The 19,491-nt window shown below is 44.5% G+C and overlaps 1 long non-coding RNA gene and 1 pseudogene across 6 annotated transcripts in view; both read left to right on the top strand.

Moving 5' to 3' along the window:
- Positions 1–358: 358 nt before the first annotated feature.
- Positions 359–19,491, top strand: part of LOC105107131 (uncharacterized) — a 60,831-nt gene continuing 41,698 nt past the window's right edge. For all 6 annotated transcript variants that reach the window (XR_010383798.1, XR_010383797.1, XR_004140841.2 and 3 more), the window contains exons 1-3: positions 359–628; positions 1,439–1,551; positions 8,687–8,736. This is a non-coding gene — a long non-coding RNA (uncharacterized LOC105107131). The remainder of the gene's footprint in view (positions 629–1,438; positions 1,552–8,686; positions 8,737–19,491) is intronic.
- On the top strand, positions 8,784–14,131 carry LOC135322870 (EMI domain-containing protein 1-like; annotated as a pseudogene).

Raw genomic sequence — 19,491 nt, 5'->3', positions numbered from 1 at the left:
CTTCAGGCGGGCGGGAAGATGCGATGCCTGGGGCCGGCAGAACTGTGCCTGAACCACGACCGGGCGACGATGGGCCGCTGTCAGGTCCTGCCTGCCCCGGACGCGCACCAGCCGCGGAGCCAAGACCGCAGACACCAGTACGGGAAGCCCCCGAGAGGAGGCGCGGGGACGGAGCGGGCGCCAGGCGGGGTGGGCGCGTCCGTGGGCGGGGCTCTGGCGCGGCAGCGCGGGCGGGGGAGACCGCGGCGCCCACGGCTTACGGGCTGTTGCACCCGGTACCGGGTGGCTGCCTGAAGGTGGGCGTGGGCGCCCGGCGGAGTGGGCGTGGCCGTGGGCGAGGCTCTGGCGCGGCGGCGCGCAGGCGGAGGGGCTGCTGCTCCCGGTACCCGGGTCGCTGCCTGAGGCGCAGGCGCGTGGTCGCAGTCTGCCCGGGCCTCGCATCGCTGTGGGCTTACCCTGACGACGCAGCAGAGGCCTTTCCGCCTGGCGGTGCTCGGCGCCTCTGACTTTACCGGCCAGCTCATGACAGAGCAGGTGTCCCGGAGCGGACCTCCCACCTGCCGTGGGCCGCGCGGGCCGCTCCCCGGAGAAGCTGCGGCGAGTGCCGGAGAGGTTGCCGTGAAGCCGGGTGAGGGGGGCGGGCTGGGCCCGGGCTCGGCCCCGCCGCCACCGCCGCCGCTCGCCCCCAGGAGCCCCCTTCTCGGGACTGAGGGGTTCAGGGCGCCGGAAATGGGCGTCCCTCCTCCCGCAGCGCCCCTCCGTCTCCCCAGCCCTGCTGGAGGCCGGGAGGAGGGGAGCGGTGCTTCAGTAGTGTCAGCTTTGTTTCGCTCCCTACATCAAACAGAAAAACAGATTGAATCTCGCAGCTTGAGTTTTTCCTTTACTTGGGGAGCCCCGCTGGGGAAATAGTGAGAACTTCAGGTTTTCCTTTCCCAGCTCCATCCCATTTAGTAGCTGGTGGGGCTGGAGTTCACTCGGTATTTGATGGAAACGAAAGTGGAGCGCTGGTTTCTTTGGAATTGTTTGTACTTTGCCTTGTGTTTTGGAGATGGGAGAGAATGCTTCAGAGTTTTACTGATAACATTCCTGAAGCTTTATTTTTAATTTATTTTTTGCTTGTAAGAATTCTCCAGCAGTCCCGTTAGCCGATAGCGAGACCTCTAAATTAGAAGGCCCGCCATTTACATGTTCCTTATGTTAGATTTTCTTTTAAAGGTTAGTAATGTTTTTTAGCAATCCTTAGAATTAACTCCATTTTCCTCATAGTCTTTTCCTTTTTTATTACCTGGTTAAAAACCCTTTCGTCTTTTGTTTGAGAGGGAGAGTTAGCTTTCGATATATTTAGTAAATTTACCATCACTGGTTACTATGAAAAGAAGATCTGGGAAATCTAATACTGTATCAGGATTTGCTTAAGACAATTTATTTCTTATTTTAGGAAGACCAACACTGTCATCTGAAGTTGGAATAATAATTTGTGATATCACCAGTCTAGCCTCACTTGATGAAATGGCTACACCGGCAACAGTTGTCCTCAATTGTGTAGGACAGGTAAGTAATCAGCCTCTCTTTTTATCAGAACAACCTATTCATTTCTAGCAGAATCTGGTATTTTATATTCCAGAGAAACATAAGGGCAGGGGACAGAAGAGTTGATTCAGCGCCTTAATCCCATATGGGGAATTCTCACTTCTTGTGACAAGCAAATGAATATGACCAAGGTCTCCTGAGAGAGAGAATGACACCAGACTCAAGGAATGCATGCTGGTTTATTTAGTGGCTACAGCTATAATTGCCAGACTTTTTAAAAAAAGTTTGAGCATATACCCCTAATCTAAATTTATTTATTTCTAATTACATTCTGTATTACTGTACCAGTATATATGTTAAAATATGTACAGAGGTTAAAAAAGGACTTGTTCATTTATGCAAAAAATATTTCTTGAATGTTTATTATATGTAGACTGCACTAGTCTAGGAACATAATGTGCCTAAAACCAAAAATCCCTCACAGAGCCTTCAGTCAGTGGGAGAGACAGAGAAATAAGGTTGAAGCAGTAGGTAGTGACAAGTGCTTTGGAGAAAAATAAAACAGGGAAAGGAGGTAAAGAGATTGGCGCATCAGTCTCTGTTAGATGGATGGTCGGGGAAGGTCTCTGTGAGGAATTGAAATTTGCATGTAGACCAGAATGAAGTGAGGGAGAAAACCACCTGAGTATTTGAAGAGAAGGGTCTTCCAGGAAAGAGCAGATACAAAGGTCCTGAGGTGAGCATTTGCTTGGCAAGACCGAGGAATGTGCCAGAGGCCAGTGTGGTTGGGTGAGCTGGGCAGAGAGGTGGGAAGTTAGATGGAGAGGTACTCTGGAGCTAGGTCATTAGGTCTGAAAGGTCAAGATCAGGGTTTGAACTGTCTTCTAAATGTGACAGACTCATTGAATGGTTGAAAGCAAGGGCATGATCTGATCTACAGTTTTGAGATTCTTTGGCTTTTGAGAAGAAAAGTAGATGGTAGAGGACCAAGAGTGGATGGTCAAAGTAAGCCAAGCACAGGGCAGGAGTGTTAGAGGTGCTGAGAAGTGGCTGAGTTCAGGTGTTTTGAGAGGAGAATCATAGCTTCTGCTATTGGACTGGATGCGAGGGGCACACTTTTGGTCCGTGGAACAGGGTGAATGTTGGTGACGTTTACTTCTCTGAGGAGGCTACCACAAGTGGCAAAACATTTGAAAACTAAGCATCTGAAAGTTATTGATAATTTGAAAAATGTAAGCAGAAAGGTCTTTATGATTGTTATCAAGTAAAAATGTATTTAAATTGTTGTTTACTTAGATTTATTTCATTCTTAACTAGCTTAGGATGTGGTTCTGTAGTTCGTTGCTTGAATCACTATCTTACGTACCTTCTCAGCCAGCTCCCTAGTCCTTCCCTTCCCAGTGCCCTGGAAAAACCCCAGCCCTGGTTATTCCAGCTCCCTGCTCACTCTTTACCTGCATATCCCCCTGCTGACTGGTCCCACTTTAAATACGTGGGGATAAGCCTCCCCCAGGGCCTCAGCACCTCCAGCAGTCCTGGTCTGTTTCTCTAGGCGATTCTCTCCTACTCTCTGAAGCAGCAGTTTTATAACTTCTTTTCCCCACACTTTTAGCATCCCGTTTCTTTTTCCGCACTCTTATCCGGTGATTTTCTTTCTTACTTTTCACTGTGACAGTAGAAGCTGTCAGAAGAGACCTCCTCTTCCTACCCCAGGTCTTCCTACCCGCCCACCTGCATCGCACCCTGACTCCTCTCACCTCTCATCGCAGGGCGCTGAACCCGCTTCTACTGGGCATGGGACTCAAAGCCTTCATGTTTACAGCTTTACAATTATCATCATGTTCTCCCTCTCAATTGGGTTATTTCCCTCAACATACAAACATGGGATTATCTCTCCCATTGTAAGAAAAACCTCCCTTAGTTCTCCACACTCCTCCCACTACTGCCATCTAGCAAACTCCTGGAAAGGGCTCCCTTTACTTACTGTCTCTCCTTCCCCACCTCCTCCTCTATCTCAAAGGAGTCTTTTAAGATGCTTTTATCCTTCCTCCTCAAATGAAACTGCTCTGCCCAGGTACCCCTGTCACATCCCATCAGCAGTTCTCAGTCCTCTTCTGAGTCCTGTCTCCCCGCATTGAGCCCAGTCCATCACTCTCTCCTTTCCTCACATGGCCCTGAATTCTTGCCCTCTCCTAGCTATTTTTTATCCACCAGCTTTGCCTCCGTCTCCTCTTTTGGATCTTTTTATCCTCCTCCAAATGCCAGAGACTTCAGAGCTTAAGCCTTAGAATCTCTTCTCTGTTTATACTTCCTGACCACTTTTTAATATTATTATTATTATTATTGCAGTAAAATATACATAAAATAAAATTACCTTTTCAAGCATTTTTGAGTATATACTTCAGTGACATTAAGTGCATTCACAATGCTGTGTTAACTGTCAGCACTTTATTTCCAGAACTTTTTCATCATCACACACAGAAACTGTAACTGGGCCAGTATTTTTTAAAAATTTTTATACGTCTTTTTCCTGAATGGAGGCACTGGGGATTGAACCCAGGACCTCATGCATGCTAAGCACATGCTCTATCACTGAGCTGTACCCTCCCCCACGAGCCAGTATTTTTTAAACTGTGAAATCAATTCAGTGGGTTGAGACCAGGCATTAAAAAGGAAGTATCAGATAAACTGAAATAGAAAATAGGGTGAATTACACATAATACTGGTAAATGACCAGTTCATGAACACTTTGTTTCAGCTAGATATATTCGTGCATGGAGCTGCTATGTGAAATGCATTTCTTGGGATTATGTCAGAAAGATCCGAAAGCCTTGGCTATAAATACTATATGTCAGTGATGCCACATTAAGTTATTCCCAGTGAGAACCTGCCCCTTAAACTCCGGGCTGGTGGATCTAGCTACCTTCATCTGGCTGGTTCCATGTGGATGATTCATGGGCATCTCTAGCTTTTGCCCCCAAAACCTGCTCACCCCTAAGCGCTACATGCATGTCTGTTTTCACTTTGTGATATGAGTTATACTCCCAGGGGTAGATGTGCTAACTTTGCCAGGTGGGGGTCATAATTTGGTTTTTTGCAGGGTTTTTGTTTTGTTTTGTTTTGTTTTGTTTTTTCACTCGTTTCTCTGATCTGTGACAGTTTATTTAGTGAGAATCAGATGATATCTGTAAACCTGGTCAGGCATATGTAAACAAGCATTCTATCATAAAATACAGAAACGACTGAATGATTGCTTTTAAACATTATTTATTGTCTCCTATGCCAGGAACTGGAGGAGAAAAAAGCTGGTTTTAAGAGAAAGATGATTCTGATTTTGGACATGCTGAAACTGAGGTGTCTGCTAGATATTTTTGAATTAAGACAGGAAATGCATACAAAATAGTGGAATTATTTTTTTAAGTAAGTGAGGAAACTTGGCTGAAGAGAAAATAGTGGAGGGAAAATGAAGCCAAAGTGAAATTGATTTTGCCCCAGGTCCTGTACTCTTGTGAGTCCTCTGACTTTTGTAACAGAGGCCACAGATATGGCACCTTCATCAGTGTGCAGCTCTGGAGAGAGAAGCCGGAAGCCATTGGCATGATGTAGCTGGAGTCAGGACAGCAAGTGAGATTTTCCAGGGAGCATGTCTGGGGGGGTGAGTCTCCTCCTTTAATGGACAAAGAAGCACCTGTGGGGCTCACTGCACATGCAGGTTACTGGCATCTACCCCAGAAAACCTGTTACTGGGGAATTTGGGGAGGGACTGAGTAACCAGCATGTTTAATGAGTGGCACAGGTGATTCTAGCACAGGGGACTGCTGGCCAGTTTGGAATATTTGGAGGTAAAATGACCAAGAGAAAGGACAAGGAAACCTCTAAATGAATTTCAGATGGTTCTGTGTAAAGATTACCCAAAGGGATTTATTGGGTACAGGAAGGAAATAGAATTTTGAGTTGTATTTATTTTAATCTCAACTTTGTTTCCATTTTATGTATGTTTAATGTATATTAATATAGTAGCCCATGTAAGTGATTTGTAAATAAATTCTATAGTTTAGTAGGTGATGGATTTAAGGTGTGAACTTGAGTCTTACTACCTTGAAAGCCCTTATTTTTTTTGCTGTAGAGCCATTTTGGTTAGCATTTTAAAAGTTTAATTGCTTTGTTCTTAAATATTTTAATTTTGGTCTAGATGTTTCTGTAAAGCTCTGATTCAGATTTTTTTTCTTGAATGTTTAGTTTCTGGAACTAACATATTGAAAGTATCATGAGAAAGCTGTAGAAAAGGAAGTTTATGTCATTGGAAGCAGTGGCTCTGACTGCATTCCAGCAGATCTGGGAGTAATAGATCCCAAAAATAGAATGGATGGTAATTATTTATTAATAAGCAGTCACGGAATTTGAAATAGAAAGACTTCACGTTTGTAACTGTGATGAACTAAAATCTGCTTGGGAAAAGAAACAACTATAAAAGGGGAGTGTTAAACACATGCTCTGTTTTTAATATAGCTATACTTATTAGAAATGCTATTGACACTGTTGTTTTTTGAGATATGGTTAGTCCTGTAAGTGTTCCAATTAAGGAATTATCCATTGTTTCAGTTTGGTTGTGGTTACAGCTATAAACTTTCTGGAAAAAAATTCAGCAGGCATTATGAATTCTAGCTTGCTTTGTTTAGGAATTAATACATCTTAAAGTATACTTTATATAGATACTATAATTAGAAGTTTTAGTTTTTTTTAACCAACAAAGCTAGAAAGTATTGAACAAAGTTTTTGACATCTTTTTTCCTCATTTATAAAATGGAGACAATTTAAAAATGGAAAAAATCAGAACAAAAAGACTGGAAAAATTACTCTTACAGTAAAATAATGGGTATTAGTAATGTGCATATATAAAAAGTGTCCATCTAGAAAATGACTTGAAGCAAGTAAGTCCAGTTTTGTATAAAGCATACTAGAGCTTAAAAAGATGGAAACTGTTCCATTTTATATTGAAAAGACCAGCAAAGATAGCACAGTACGCGTGTGCGCACACACACACACACACACACACACACACACACACACACACAAACGCACAAAGAAGAAAGCTACAAATCAGTCTTGCTTGTGAAATTAATAGTAAAAAGAAAATACTAAAATTCCAATGTCATTTTAAAATAATAATATATCAAGGCCAAGGTTTATTAGGAAGTTACATAATCACATCAGAATATCAAAGGCAAAAAGCTACATGCACATTTCAGTAAATGATTTGAAAATTCATGCCATTTACTAACTTTTGACTTTTAGAAATTGAGCAATAGAACACTTGCCTAACACAGTCAATGCCAGAACGTAGTAGTCATCGTACTTAATGCTGGAACGCTGGAACCATCATGCCCAGCAAAGAGAAGGGCATGAAGTGAACATCTTTAAAATGTTTATGTAGTCTTCCAATCCATGAATCTGGTATATTTCCATTTATTAAAAATCTCCAATTACTAAAAAGTTTAGCTTTTTTTCATGATGGGCCTGCGTATTTCTTAATAGAGGTTATTCTTAAATATTTGATAGTTTTTATTTTGAATATGTCATTTTCTTTTTAAGGGAGAAATATTACTTTAAGATTTGTTTTCCCTCAGAGAAGCAAGATGGCGGATTTAAAACTTTGTTTCCAGATACTGAAAACATTTTAACTACCCCAGCTGATTTTGGGGGAGGAGCCTGAAGGCTGGCCTGAGGGATAGCTGGATCCAGAGGGCTTGTCCAGCAGGCCAGCCTGGTAGGCCTGAGGAGTGGGCTGGAGTGGGCCCCATCCCAGTGAGGGTGTGCAGAAAGAGGCAGCAACAGGGCAGACATCCAGATCTCTTTTATTGGGGCCTGCCTGCAGCCATGCTGTCTGGCTGGTGAAGCCACACTTCGCCCAATGTCTTGCTGTCATCCAATAGCTGGTCATCCACTGGCCGCTTGAGGATGCCCTGGACACTGCACTTCAGCTGGAACACGATGCTTGACTGCCTAGTGCCAGTGAAGATGGCGGTCTTGTGGCACCAGATCATGAGAAACACGTCCTGGGGGCGGCAGGCCATGTGAGCTTCTAGCCCGGGTTTGGGGGGGGGCCCGCGGCCCGGCGCCCCCTAGCTGATGTCTGCTGCAGGTGGTTCCCATCTTTATTATCACTGCTTTAGGTGGCGCAGGTTCTTTCTGTGGAGAGCCTTATCTCACAGAGCCATATTCCCAGGCAACGTTCTCTGAACCCTCAGAATCATCTCTAGGGAGTTGATTTTAATGATCTAGGCTTGGTTTTCCTCAGTGGTCAGGCTAGCAGCATTTATGTGGCTTTGGTTCTCTTCTACTGTCACGTCATTGTTGATGATGTGGTCATTCATTACCTGGCTCAGCGTGAACTTCCTAAGGCCCCATGCTTTAATTTTCTCTTGGACTTAAAAAAACTAGTAACATTGTCTCTTAAGAAATTAATACATTTCATTTTACCAGATTTTGAGAATTAGCTGGTCTGTTATGTTTTTCTTCATGTCTTACTGCTCTTGATACGCTCAAAAATTATTAATTAAATACTTAAACCACTATCTCTATATATTAGTCCCCATGGTTAATTGATTTCTCAGCTTTTTTCTGGTCTTGGTTTTCTATTTTTATTTTTCACTCATTATATTTTTATTTAATTAAAACAGCCTTCCTGTAGCATTTTATAAGTCATCACAAAGGCCCATTTTGGTAGGTTTTCTGTACATTCATTGTAAGTCACTACTAATAAGTCTTCTTGAAAACTCTCATACTGGAAAATAGAATAATTCCCATGGTTGTGGGTTTGAGAACCTATGGCCTTCCAGAATGAGTGAGCTGAAGTGTTGCCTTATTGGAAGAGACTTTCAGCACTGTCAGTTTGAATACTAGAAAAGCTTTTGTCAGTACCGACAGTCAGTTTATGCTAAACTACTCTCTTTTTGACAATTTACCTGGTTTTAGTTCTTTCTTAAGTCTGTTTACAATAACCTATTAATACTGTTGTAAGTGCAGATTTTATGATTATATCAGCTGTAGGCTTAATAAAAATGTTCCTTAAATAAATAAGAATAGATTATTATTATTTGTCCTGGGTCAGTAGATTTTTATTTGATTTTACTTTACCATTTTCTTCCTATTTTAGGTACATTGACTGTTATGGAAAGTTTTCTGACCTTACATTCAGGACCTAAGGTTAGTTTTGGTTTGTCCCATGTTTTCTATGTTAATATTAAAAATATTTTGGAAATGACACATACCTGTTAAATAGGATTTAGATTAAATTTTATATATAGTTTTAATTTTTAGTGTATGAAAGTCACTGTGCCTAATTTTTAAAAGATGGCTGAGAATTATTTTGATTTAAAATAGACTTTGTTGGGCCCTGCGCCCGCCTCCTGGCCGCTTTCCTGCTGCTGCACTGGGGGCCTGAAACCGGGATCTGTGCATCCCAGGGACAAGGGTGGAGATGCCAGGCTGGGGGCGCTGGATGCTGCTCTGCTTCAGGCTGCTGCTTGCTGGGGGCAGCATCGCGTGGCGCGTCGGGGATCCCATTCTCTGAACGCAGGAACTGGTGCTCATTCATGGTGACCTGCGCCGTCTCGTGCCATGTGCAGAATGGCACCTACCTTCAGCGAGTGCTGCAGAATTGCCCCTGGACTCTGAGCTGCCCTGGGAACAGCTACAGAACTGTGGTGAGACCCGCACACAAGGCAACATACAAGACAGTGATAGCCCATGAGTGGAGGTGTTGCCCCGGGCACTTGGGGGCAAGCTGTGGGGAAGTTTCAAGCTCCTCTGGCCCCATGGAGCCCGGGTGGCTGGGCAGCACTGTGTGGCGGATGGCACTTTGGCCCATAGCCTTCTCAGGTTGTCTCAACTGCAGCAAAGTGTCAGAGCGGATGGAGCGGCTGAAGCTGCTGGAGGCCAAGGTGGCAGTGCTGACTGCCACCAAGTGGGCAGTGCCCCTGACCCCAGTTGCCCCGACCCCAGTTGCTCCCAAGGACCCCACCCTGATCTGGGGCTCCCCAGCTGCCCAGGGCAGCCCTGGGGATGGAAGCTTCCAGAGAAAATGTGAAGGCCTCACTGTTCATGGAGATGACTGAGTTGGCACCTAGGGGCTTCCTGGGCCCACTGGCCCAAAAGGAGACCCTGGCAGCTGGGGCCAATGGGGATGAGGGACCTGCCAGGTCTGCAGGGCCCCGAAGGAGCCCTGGCCAGCCCGGAGCTATGGGTGCCCCTAGAGAGAGGGGACCTCCAGGCCCTCCAGGGCCACCTAGGCCCCTGGACCCCCAACCCCTCTTGGACCATGATCCGCCTGGATCTGCCAGCCATGAGGATCCATTTCTGTCCAACACCTTCACTGAGACCATCAGCCACTGGCTCATGGGTCCTCCTGGACCTCCTGGTCCCATGGGCATCCCTGGGAGTTTTGCACACATGGGACCCCCAGGTCCCTCTGGACCCAAAGGAATCTTCGGCCACCCAGGAGAGAAGGGCGAGAGAGGACTGTGTGGGGAGCTGGCTCCTCAAGGCTCCATGGGACAGTGGGGAGAACCCGGCCCCAAAGGAGACCGTGGTGAGAAGAGCCACTGGGGAGAGGGGTTGCACCAGCTATGTGAGGCTTTGAGGATTTTAGCTGAGAGGTTTTTAATCTTGGGAGCAATGATTGGGCTCTACAAAACAGAGGTGTCGGGGCAGGCCCTGCTGGCACAGGCACCCCCAGCCTCCTGCTGGGCAAGAGGGGAGAACATGTGGCCAATTGTGGCCCCCAGGAGCCAAAACAAGAGTGACTGAGAGTGGTGGTGGTTCCTCGGGGTTGGCTGGACCTGGCTTCCCTGCCCAGCCTGGGCTTGGCCAGCTGCCTCCAGTGTGCTACTGTCCATATTTATCAATATTCTCAGGGTCCCTTCTGCCGTCTAGGCCTTTGTGGTGGGCAGGTCTTGGTTCTGGCACCCTGTATATGTCTGTCTCCCATGGGACTGAGCGGGGACTGGGGCCCGAGAGGGAGGCGTGGCCCAAGTGAGATGTGAGGCCTGGCTCAGGGCCTAGGCCTCAGTTTCCTTCTGCAGAGGTGTGATGCAGGCCTGCGGGGTGGGGATGGCGGGTGTGGAGCTTCTGTCTTCTTATCCACTGCCTGGCCCTCCAAGCTCCAAGCAACTGAGGGAGTCAGAACTCCCTCCAGCATAGGCAGGGGTGATGAGGGAGGGCAATGGCAGCTCCCTCTTCTTCCCAGCCAAACCTGGGGGTGCGCCTTTACCTCGCCTCTCCTTGTTTTCCGGTGCTTATTCCCCTGAGGTCAAGTGACCTGATCTGACTGGACCTTCAGGGCTCCTAGTCTCATTCAGTCTCAGTTCTGACCCCTGAGCCCTCAGTCCCTCCTGTGGCCAGGTAGGGGGGGTATATGGAGAGGGAGGGGGCCCCCTGCTCGCAGAAACACTTGTGACAGACACCAGGAGGTAGATGTGTACCAGCCAGTAGAGGCCCCCAGTGCAATTTCCCCCAGAAGAAAACATAAAATAGACTTTGTTTACAAGAGCTGCACAGTTCATTCTATTAGAATGAATTACCATCATCCTAACACTAAAGATCACCCTTTGTTTTGTGATGAATGTGGTCAGCCAAGAGCATTGTCACCTTTGTGCAAATCAGTGCATTTTTATTACGTGCCTGACTTGGAGTTAGGTGCTCCTGTGACCACACAAGAAATGTATGATGTAAATGAAACCTTACTGAATATGTGGTCTATGAGAGAACATAAGACAGTTGCACTTCTGGGAAAGGACCATGCTTTATGATAGCACTTTTATGGCCAGTACTGTCTAACCCAATTTGTGTCTGTAATTGAGGCTCCATAAGTATTTGCTGTCTTTAAATACATTCAGTATTTCAAATATTGTGTAGTAGTGCAAGGTAGTGTGGCACATAATGAATAAGATGCAAACCCTGCCCTTAAAGGGGTAATAATTTGGCTCAGCAGGAGATGAGCAGGCTTGTGATTAGAGCGGCAGGTGAACCACTGTGGGATTCTGAGAATGGAGAGAACATCCCGGGGGGGAGGCTAGAGGCGAAGGGTGTTTGGTAGGAGCTGGGGTATAGACTGAATTTTAAAGGTTGGTGGGTTAAAGGTGAGCTGTGAGTTAGGGAGAGGACATGGTTTAATAAAGATGAAACTGGGATGGTGTGGAGCGTGTTGAAGTATGGTTCCGTTTGTCTGGGTTGTGGGTTCAGATTAATGAACACAGAGAACTCTGTAAACCGTGCTAAAATGCCAGGAGTGTCAGAATAAAGGGAGACGCTGGGAGTGTCTCACAGATTCCTTGTTAAGTTTGACCTTGAACAGTGACCAGCGTCTGGAAGGGCAGAGGCAGCAGCCTAAACAGCAGCTTCAAAGTAAGTCTGAGAGACGTGCATGGAGCCCTGGGCAGCGCGTGTTAGCAGCTCAGCTCCCCGGGGGTGGGGGGGAGGTGTAGCTCGAGCCGCAGAGCGTGCTCAACACGCGTGAGGGTCTGGGTTCCCGTCCCAGCACTTCCTCTAAATGTAAGTGAGTAAATACACATTAATACCTCCCCCTCAAAAAGCAAACAAACAAACAACAACAAAAAGAAACTCACCTGGTTTAAACCAACAAAACAAAAAGGAGTGTGTTGATTCACATAACCAGATGTCTACAAGTAAACAGCGTGGCTGGATCTAGATGTGTAAGTGGTATTATTGGAACTCTTTTTTTTTTCTTTTTTTTGTCCCTTTTCTCTTCCTGTCTCTTCATGTCTTCTGTGTTCCTCTGGGTCTGTGGGCTCTCGCAGTGACAGAGAAGGTGCTGGTAGCCCCATTGTCCTTAAGGTTCACGATTTCCTGGGAACAGCTGCCAGAGTTTGTATATCAGATGATGGGGAGATGAGTCAAGCACCAGGTCCTCTGGTGCTTCTCAAACCTGTCAGTGCGACCTGGGGTGACGGAGTAATCAGATTGCCCTGGCCTGAGTCGTGGGCCTCTGGAAGGGGGATCATAGGGCCAAGCTCTTCTGAACAACAGGGAACAAATTCCAAATAGAAAAGTGTTTTGTAAGCAGAAGATGGGGCAGGGGTTATAGGGGATTAGTGCAGGACTGACAAAAAACAGATGCCCACCCCGGGGAGACGGAGAAAACAGGTAGAGCCGGAGAGGGGCTTCCTGGAAAGAGCAGCAGGAGGTGCTCTACGACAGGAGATGGTGGCCGTGCCCACTGCATACAGTTGTTGAGGATTCAAGTAGTCAATGAATACAAATCAGGACAGTGGCTGGCACTTAATAATCACTCAGCAAGTGTCAGTACGTATTATTATTATAAGGGCTCAAAGTTGGGGCTTACCTCAGGGCCAGGTGGTTGAAGCATCCACATCAGTGCAGCTCCCTCTGATTCCCTGTAAAGCAAGGTGCAGAGCCTTCATCTCACAAGGGTGGGGCGGAAATACGCCCTTGATTCTCTGCATCCCTTGGCACTGCGTTGCTCTCCTGCCCCTTCTTATCCTCCTTTTCGCCTTAAGCTTTTTAATTTTACATGAAAAATTGAACCATAGACTATCTGTTAGACCATGAAACAAGACTCAAAAATTCATGGTTTGAAATCATGTAGTCAGGAATAGTGCTGTGCAGTAGCGGTCCCCACGGTGACGAAGGTGCTCCGCGCCTGCTGTGTGATGGCTTCCATCCTTCGCGGTGTAGCTGGAGAGCAGGCTCAGCCCGCGGCCCGCACTTAACATGGCTTCAGGGAAGGGGTGGCTTACACTTAGACAGGGGTGTGGAGCAGAGACCACACGTGGCCCGCACAGCCTGAAAATCTTAGTTTGACCTTTCACAGAAACAGTTTGCCAACCCCTCTTCTAGAGTATGTTTTAAACTATAATGCAGTTCTGCTAGAGATCAGTGAGAAGATAACAAGAATTCAGCCTCTTCACTTCTCACAGGTTCCTGTTTTCTGCTTCTTCTTAAGTCAGTTTTGTTAGTTTGTGTCCGCATTAGCTCTCTAGGGCTGCCGTAATAGGGGACCACAACCTGGGTTGCTGAAACAACACATGTTTATTGTTCTCGCAGTTCTGGAGGCTGGAAGTCCAAAATCAAGGTGTTGGCAGGTTGGTTTCTTCCCAGGGCTGTGAGGGAGCATCTGTCCATGTATCCTTCCTGGCTTCTGGTGGTTTGCCGGCGGTCTTTGGCATTCCTTAGTCTGCAGACACATCACTCTGACCTCTCTCTCATCTTCCCAAGATGTGTGTGTGCGTGCAAATTTCCCCTTTCTGTAAGGACACCAGTGGTTTTGGATTAGGGGCCCACCTACTCCAGTATGGCTTCAGCTTATATCTACAGCAACCCTGTTTCCAAATAATGTTATGTTCTGGGGTACTGGGGGTTGGATCTTCAACATACGAGTTTGAGGGAGCACGCAGGTTAATCCATAACAGTGTCTTTCTAGGAATTGGTCCGTTTCACCTAGGTCGTCTAACTTGTTGGCATACAGTTGTTTGTAGTATTGCCTTACGTCCCTTTCTATGTCTGGAAGGTTGGTAGTGCCTCTTTCACCCCTGGTTTTAGTGGTTTGACTTCTCTCTCTCTCTCTCTCTCTCTCTCTCTCTCTCTCTCTTTCTCTTTCTGTCTCTCTGTCTAGCTAAAGGTTTTGAAATTTGGTTGATTTCTTCAGAGAACCAATTTTTGGTTTTGATTTCTCTGTTGTTTTTCTGTTCTCTCTTTTGTTTATTTCTGCTCTAGTCTTTACTGTTGCTGGTTACACCAATAATTTAAAAATCAGTTGCATTTCTGTATACCAGCCCCCATTAGAAAATGAGTTTCTTAAAAAGAGAGACTATTTATTGGAGTTTTTAAAAATTAAGTACTTAAGTAAGCAATCTTATGGTAACCAAGGGTAAGGGATAAACTCAAGATTTGCAAATATTAACTACTATATATGAAATAGGTAAAAACAAGTTTATTTTGTATAGCACAGGAACTATAGTTAGTACCTTGTAATAACCTATAATGAAAAAGAATATGAAGACAAATATATGTATGTATATGTATGACTGAAACATCATGCTGTACACCAAAAATTGACACATTATAACTGACTACTTCAATTTAAAAAAATCAAGTACTTAAGAATAAGTGATATAAAATATATAAGATTTCTATGAAGAAAACTATAAAATGTTATACAGAGACCTTAAAGAAGACAAATGGAAAAATTCACCATTATTCATGGATTGGAAGACTTGATTTTGTTAAACTGTCAAGTTTTCCTTAAATTGGCTTATAATCCCACATAATTTCAATCAGAATCTCAAGCAGATTTTTAAATTTTTCCTTGTTTGTTTTATTCTGGTGTGCAACTTGACAAGCTAATTCTAAAATGTATATGGAGATGCAGAGGGCCCAGAATAGCCAAGATGTTCTTAAAGGAGAATAAGGTAGAAAGATGCTCTCAAATATCAAGACTTCTTATTAAGTCAGTGTGTTGGCAGTGGCGCACTGCTAGCCCAGGGGAACAGGATGAAGAGCTCAGAGTAGTTCATGCATGTGCGAGTACTTGACTTATGGTATAGGGGCTTTTCAGGAGATGATGGGCGTCCATATGGAGAAAAAATGAAATTGGACTCATACTTTGCACTATGTACACAAGTCAACTTTAGGTGGATTATAGACCTAGAGGCATAAGGGAAAACAGTAAGCTTTGAGAAGATGACATATTTCATGGCCTCAAGGTCAGGAATGGGGAATGGCTTCCATTTTCCAGAAGTAACTTTTATTTTATTAGTTTATTTTTCTTGAGGTATCCTTGACAGATAACAGTGTACTATTCAGGTGTACAACATACTGATTCCATATTTGTATATATTACAAAATGATCACTGCTAGTTAGCACCCATCACCACAAATTGGTTACAAATTGCTTTTCTTGAGATGAACTTTAAAAATCTTCTCTCTTAGCAAATTTCTAATATGCTGTATAGTATTAACTGTAGTCACCAGGCTGTACAGGGAATGACTGCTTAAAAAAGACACAGAGGCATTAAATACAAAGACACAGTGATACATTTGTATAAATTTAAAATTGAGAGTGTCTGTTTATCAAAAAACACCACTAAGAAAATGGAAAGTTCAGCTGCAGAGTAGGAGGTACTTCTAACATGTGATGAATCCTAACAGCACAATTTTGAGCAAAAGAAGCCAAACTCAAAGAATATACACTGTATGCTTCCATTTTGGTAAAATTCTGAAACAAGCAAAGCTCACTGTGCTGTTTAGGAATGAATACTTACTTAGGTAGTAAAACTCTAAAGAAAAGCAAGGATTTTTCTTGATTACCACAAAGGCCCTCTGGGCTTACATAGATGTTTGCTTCATAATTTCATTAAATTATACATTTATATTTTAAATACTTTTTCTATTTTTCAATGAAATCAAGTAAAAACTTTTTAAATGAAATGTAATTTTTGCCTTTTTGATGGCTTATATTTATAAGAAGATATCCTTAGGTTTTCAAAAACTTTTCTCTTGATTTTTGAAAGTCTTTGCAAATAGGTCACATTGGCTAGGCAGAGATTTAGGATAGTTTCATAAACTCTTAAGACTTTTAGCTCTGTTTTAGTTTTAACAAAACAGAGGAAGTTAATCTTCACCAAAATGGAAATCAGGTTGGTGTCTCCCTACCTTTCAGTGTCACCAAAGCTGTGAAATGAAATCCTGACTCTTTTGATGGTTTTATTGTTTCTTTTATTCTGCTTAAAGCAATCAGTGATATCTTCACATCTACCTTACTGGTACTCCTCTTTCAACGCCTTGTGATGAAGTTGGTTTTGGATCTTTCTAAATGACTTAGTTCATTCAAACAAGGTAGATGGTATATAAGCAGGACATAACACAGTCATGTACAATCAAAATTATAAATGAAGTTTAAAATATTTACATAATAGAGAATTAAAATTAGGTAAAGAAGGGACAGTAGTAAGGCAGTACTTTCTGAGATTACAACCTCCCCTGTGCTGTCCTTTCTGCCAGTCATATCTTTTTTTTTTTTTTTTTGGCTGGTTTTTTTTTTTTTTTAATTAATGGAGGTACTGGGGATTGAACCCAGGACCTCGTGCATGGTAAGCATTCAAACTACCACTGAGCTAACCCCCTAACCCCCCTCGCCAGTCATTCCTAATTAGAGTTGGAGGTATGGGTTGTGGAAGGTGTAATAGTATGGGAAGGAATGGAAGGCACAAAGAGCTAAGAATCTCATCAAAGAGATGAAATATTTTTCATCTGGATGAAATTCAGTGGATGAATGAGGGTCCAGTTAAGATCCAACAAGGATTCGATGCTGGATACAGTACCAGAAAGAAATTGAAGTGGAGAAAGAAATTAAAATATAAATCATATTAGTAAGCTGTAAAATTAAAAAAAAAGTTTTAAAAAGCCTTCTGTGGAACACATTCATATAACTTGGGTCTAGAATGAGGGGTGTTGGGGACAGGTAGAGCACCAGATACACAGGGAAGGACCTGATGGACAGTACGTTATTTATGCATGCGTAATTGTGCTCATGAACATAGCTTGAAATTTTGAAGAATCAACATTGGGAAAGGGACTAGAGAGGCTAATTTTAAAGGTGCATGGTCAATTAGTTGAGTGAAAATGATGACAGGAAACTCACTGTCTTATTAAAAGAAGCATAAATAGTGGTATGAGGAAAGAAAAAAGGGCATGTGTTGTAAATATGTAATATGTAAATGGGGTGTAAATAGTGAATATGATCAAAATAATGAGTGTTACTGCTGCCTTGCTGGTCGTGGACATTCACCTCAGGCTTGTTAAATAAGGGATTGTGCCTTGCTCAAATAGAGGTGAAATGTTGTTTGTATTAATTATAAGTTACTTGGTTTTACATTTTAGTAATTATCCCTTAAGATATGTTTAAGTCTTGAATTATTTCATCAGGGGTTATGCATTCATGATGGTACCTGTAAGTCAGCAGTTTATGGTTTTGGAGATCAGAGTAATTTCAGAAAACTATGAAATGAGTCAAATCTGAAGCCTGTCCCAATTGTTGGCCCCAAATTGAAAAGAAAGTATGTTATCTCAAAATCTGTTCTTTGGTTTATCTAATCTAAGCATATTGTTGTTGATCAGGCTGTTAATAACGTACGCTGCTAAGAAAAGCTGAGAGACTTTTTTTTCTTATATAACGGTCGTGTTTCTAGGCACCACTTCTCCTTAAGGGCACGTAGCTCTCCTTTTACAATGGAAACCATCTTGAGGCTGTGTTGAGCATCAGTCCCACGTTGGCTACATACACTGTGTTCATTTTTCTGTTGTGTCCAGATGGCCCAGGAGATTGCAGATGCCCCAAGGGCATGTGCCTCCCATCAGATTGTCCTCCTCAGGGGGGAGCCAGTATCTTCCTCACTCCCCAGCTGGGGCCTGCACTGAGTGGGACCCAGGGCTGAGCTCCTGAGGGCAGAGGCTGGATCTGGCCTTCTCCCTGTCCCAAGTCCCCAGAGGGACTGGCACATGAGACCTGCCTCCAGGGGAGTCTGAGGGACGGCCCCTTCTCCTGCACCCCTGCAGCCCCAGCCTCAAAACTCAGTCACCATGGTCGGGTCCTGAGCCTTGTTCCGTGCAAATGGGAGCAGCACATCTACCCGTAGCAGGGCAGGAGGAGACTGTGCGCTGTGCGCTGCCAGCTGGAACACGAGAACGAGCCCTGGAGCCCTGGCAGCCTTCCCCTTCGTGAAGGAGGGGGCAGCCCCAGCCCTGGCCGCACGGCGCCTTCATGAGCATTAGATGAAAGCACTCCCATGGATGTGTGGGTAAGGACAAGGGGTCCCCGCTGGGCACATGCCACAGGAGCACAGCTTGGTGAGGGGACAGCTGCTGTGGGGATAAGAGGTCACCATCCTCTGGACTGATGCAGCCCCACTCCAGGTGGCCAGCTTGGTGCATGGAACATGGGCTGGGTTCGGCTGCCCCTCACCCTTCTAGTGTTGCAGCCCTGGGCAAGAATTAACCCCCACAAAGGCAGAGCTCTTACCCTGAACCTGTGAACCTGGCCCCTGGCCTCCCCTCTTCTCCCCACTGTTGGATCCCAGCTCACCCCACCTCCCCAGCCCTGGCTACCCCCTCTAGGTATCAGTCCCTGGGGGTCTGAGCTGGAGGGTCCACCCTCCCGTCCAGGCTCTGGAGGCTGTGAATAGGTGGCTGTGGGAGCTGTATCCCAAGAGTGAGGTTGTCTTGGACATCGTCTTTGTGACCAACAACCACACTCAGGTGGGCATCCGTCTCATCAACAGCATCAACCACCATGGGGAGCATGAGGGGTCTGGCCAATGACATGGCCCCTACTGGACCCCCGGGGCTGGGGCCACACCTCTGCAGGGTGCAGGTGCACCCACTGGAGCCTCAAGCCCAGAGGGGAGCTGGTGAGCTGGCTCTTTCATGGGAGACTTTCATAGTGAGGTCAGGATTGTTTTCAAAGGTAAATAAAATATAATTAATATGTTACCCTAAGCTTAAGTATTTCATCTGTCATAATATATTTGGACTCTGGGAAAAATTAATTTTATGAATTTTCACTATCAAGATCAAAATTAAACAGTTAAATTTTATGCAATAAAAATGTGATGATCTTATGTAGATTAATCAATCAATCTCGTAATAGTATTTATGCGTGAGAGCTCTGAAATCAGAGTTTGGCTATTGAAATGAGTGTCCTTTTTGTCATTATCTAGGGAAATTGATGGGGTGTAAAATGGTTAAACTGTATGTGTTAAGTGCCCATGGTGTGAAGGGTACTACATGTTCCAACTTGTCACTTGCTCAGGTGTGAGTGTAAGTGTAGAGAACAAAGGACAAATACTGAAGTAAATTTTAATTAAGAGTAGATCTGCCATCTTCATTGCTATTACTGACTCAAGAAGAGTTAAGATTTTTATTCAG

The sequence above is a fragment of the Camelus dromedarius genome, chromosome 14 (genome assembly GCF_036321535.1).
Source record: "Camelus dromedarius isolate mCamDro1 chromosome 14, mCamDro1.pat, whole genome shotgun sequence".
Lineage (NCBI taxonomy): Eukaryota > Metazoa > Chordata > Mammalia > Artiodactyla > Camelidae > Camelus > Camelus dromedarius.
This window is presented reverse-complemented; position numbering and strand designations above follow the sequence as displayed.